The sequence below is a fragment of the Actinia tenebrosa genome, unplaced genomic scaffold (genome assembly GCF_029948245.1).
Source record: "Actinia tenebrosa isolate PJP-AT-01 unplaced genomic scaffold, QUT_ActTen_1.0 PGA_scaffold3__52_contigs__length_22856419, whole genome shotgun sequence".
NCBI classification, from domain to species: Eukaryota; Metazoa; Cnidaria; class Anthozoa; order Actiniaria; family Actiniidae; genus Actinia; species Actinia tenebrosa.
Genome location: NW_028292580.1, coordinates 10,566,682 through 10,570,507, shown reverse-complemented (window position 1 = coordinate 10,570,507; position 3,826 = coordinate 10,566,682). Strand labels below are relative to the sequence as shown.

The window sequence follows — 3,826 nt, the reverse complement described above, 5'->3', positions numbered from 1 at the left end:
TTCGATTGACTAAATATTCTCGGAGATATAACGCCCTAAAGTACGCAGTTTTGCCACGCCCTACCGATTTGGACGGGATTGCGAGGTCTGGTACCTAGTTTGCGTCGAATGACGTCACAACAAGAACGACTTGGCTTCCAATAAGTAAAACAAAGTAGAGCTTGGCTGTTCCTTCCAGTGTTTTTACCTGTTTTGGGTCGTTTTTTCATTTCATTTCTTTCAGCTCTTTTCTTGCATCCTCAAGAGAACCTGGTTGACCAAATGCCTTTAAGTATGTGTTGAAAATATCTTCCACATAATCTGCAGGACAAAAACGGAGTAATTGAAGCAACATGCAAAAATATATATATATATATATACATATTAAGGTCTACGCTGTGCAGAATGCACGCACTAAACCTGTGAATAATAAATAGTACTAATTGATACAGAATCCTCTGTTCTATTGTTACATTTGGTACTAAAAGTTGATATTGGTTTCACTGGTTTAGTGTGAACACTATATCACTCCAGTATAACAAAACACAGTAATGTATGTATATTATTTCTTACCAAAATTTGGTTTTACTCTGACATCTTTGACTGTTGCTTCTCCATTCTTAAACTTTGGATACACAATTTTAACTTGGTTAAGACCATTTGGCTTTTTCTTGACTTCACGCACAAGGTTGGAATTGAAATGTATGGTAGCAAGTATGTGTCTACAAAAAGAGAAGAGAGGTAGAGGGAGGTGTAGAAAAAGCAAGGTGATTGTCAGGCTACAACATAACCCATAATTCATGCATTATTATACATACCTGCATAACATTCCTGAATGTGAATAGGAAAGCATTTTTGGAGAGAAGTGGTTTAGAACGGAGTGAAACCCTTCTAAACAGCTGGTCTGGTCTATAGGTGAAGCTTGCTGAATGCCTTTGACAAGACTTTTTTTGTTAAGGGCAGAAGTCAGCTTGTCATACACTTTCTATATTGAAGTAATAAAATAACAAGAGATACATAAATCTTCAAAGACACACAGTAATAAAAAACATGCTATCATAATAATTGGACAATAAAATGATGTAAAATAATAATTAAAAAATATTTATATTTGTATAGGTGTTCCACTCTAAATGACAAGACACCATATTTTTGTTACCATTTTGAAGCCACTTTCTTGGTTTGATATCAGGCCCATGAGCACATTTGTGAAACAAGCTATCGCCAAGATTGTCATGTTTATTAACAATGTGCCCAAGGAAGGATTTAAACTTTGCCCATATTGTTGCGCTAGGCTTACGGCGAATGTTGAAGAGCAAGCTAAACAACTTGTCGCGGCAAGCTCAGTGTGCGGGGAAGCTTTACTGATTGAATAGGTCAGGAACCACGGAAAATCGGCTGTGATTGATGGTGATTTTAATTGACGATATTCAAACGTAAACTGAAAACAATACAATCAATGAACTAATTACTAAATAATAGGATTACAAGACAATAGAAACACGCATAAAGAATAACATGCGTTCCGATCATAGTTTTAGTATGACAAACTCTAAAAGGTTAAGAAACTAAAGGTACAAGTAAAATGATACAAATATAGTTTTTTGATAACATAGCAATCAAATGACTATTATAAACTCTTGTGAATACTAATATAAATGATGCGATTTTGGTTATGCCTTAGGGTGTGCCACTGCAAGCGACGTGAAAAATATACTAGCGATAATGAGATCAATAAAGGCTTTAGACTTAAAGGTACAGATTTAAATGTATAAATACAGATATAGGCCTAGCTTTGTAAATTGAATGCTTACTAAGCAATAGAAATCTCAGGGTGTTGCCGTGTGCTTGACTAAACACGGTATAAACCATAGACGGGTCTCATAAAGTAACTAAAAGGCTATTATGCCCGAGGCTGGGCTTGGACAAGGTGTAAAGCTAATTACTGTACTTACACATCTGTTCCCGCTTGCACTCTAATGGGCCAGGGGGTAACTTTAACTACTTCTTGGCTTCCAAATATACGACTCTAGCGTGGACGATCTGACTAACTAATGACTAAAACTGGGCACGAAGCTAACATTTCCTGTCGGTATTACACGTGGCATAGCTTGTGACGTAATTGAGTAAATATGGTGTGGCAAATCAGAATTAACATGCAAATAATCAAAGACAGAGGAGCCTCGATTCTATGTTTCTAACACATATAATCCTTCCATTCCCACTGACTGTAGAAGTTGTGCTCCAGTGAAGGTGGTTTAAACATGGATGAATCCAGTCCTTTAGATCCTGACATCCATCCAGCTTAGCAATTTTGGGGAGAGCCTTCTTAACAGCTGCAAGATATTCCAAAATGCACCTCATATACCAGTGACATAATACAGTAATTGACTATCCGGTTATCAATGATACATAGAATTATGTATGAACATTCAAATGCACCTTTGACACTTTATTTATTTACATATATCTTCTTGGTGCCAGTCATAACAATTTATCAATCAACATATTACTTATACTTTTTCAGATGCCATAGATTAAAATAATGGGTAATGTGACTTAGTTTTTCCCTCATATACTTGGCAATAGAGGTATGTCGATCAGAAATAAATGTCTTGATAGCAAGGCCACTCCCTAATAAGTATGTCATGCACCTTGTGAATCCAACCATCTCCATAGCAGTACTACTACCTGCATCATTTCTCTGGAAATGATAAATAAAAAGCAGCATGAATGGAAGTCTGGGTTTCCATCAGTAATATATTGAAATTATAAGATGAGAACTTGCAGTAAATTTAGTGCAAAATTATGAGGCTTATTTGCAGTGATCAGCATGTTGGTTTTATTGCATAAAGAAATAATCCAAATTAAAATTGCAGTACATACCTGCACAAGAGCAAAGTAAATGATCATAGGCACAGTGCAACAAAATATCGTATAGGTCCCATATTTTGCACTGTGGCCCATGCTATCAAATCTTCCATCACCAGAGATGATCAGTGGTTCTTCAGTCCCCTTTAGCTTCTCCATGATCTGTGTCTGATACTTCTTCCAGTGCACATATATAGCAGGGAATAGTCTTTCCTAATTGATAAATGGTTATATATGTATAAGAACACAATAGAGGCATATCAAAAGGAAATCAAGGTAATGAGAATAAAACTCATTTGGAAGTGCTTTGCATCTTTGTTTGGTTTGCCCACTAGACAATATATTGAAAGTAAATACTGACACAGTTGGATGCTGAGAGCCATGCAAGGAAGTGCCAATCTCGATACAGGTATTAAAGGTTTTAAAAATAAAATGTCTTGTTTATGTTAAGGAACTTACCCTCTGATGTTTAAAGTAACTTCTTAGAGAGATGCATGCTAAGCCCATGTGTGAAAACATCTGGAGCACTTTACTAGCACAGCCACCTGACAGTAGTATCGCAAATGAAAGAAGGAAATTTCCTGCAGGAATCCTGGAGCCAGGCATAAGGGGTTGACTGTTCCACACAAACTCTTTTTTGTGGCATTTTGGGTTTTGGCAAACTGTTGTGACTGTCATCATGGTACCACGCTCACGATACTCAACTAATGGGTTGTCAGATTTACACAAGTGACAAAATTGAAACAACAGTAACAACTTTGACACGAACACAATATATTTCCTTTCTGTTCTCAAATTTGTAAACCTGAAAATACACCAATCAAAAGATAATTTGAGCCATATTTATTTCTAGATATTCCTTGATAATTTTTCTAAACCTTACCCATCTTCTTGTTGGCAGGTGTCATCTTGACCATCCTCTTCCCCAGCTGTGTCTGGTTCACTGTCTGGCTGGTAATCATCACTTAACATTCCA

The 3,826-nt window shown here is 36.5% G+C and overlaps 1 pseudogene; it reads right to left on the bottom strand.

Annotated features, from left to right (window-relative positions):
• Positions 1 to 205: 205 nt before the first annotated feature.
• On the bottom strand, positions 206 to 3,499 carry LOC148908520 (uncharacterized; annotated as a pseudogene).
• Between the last annotated feature and the right edge of the window lie 327 nt (positions 3,500 to 3,826).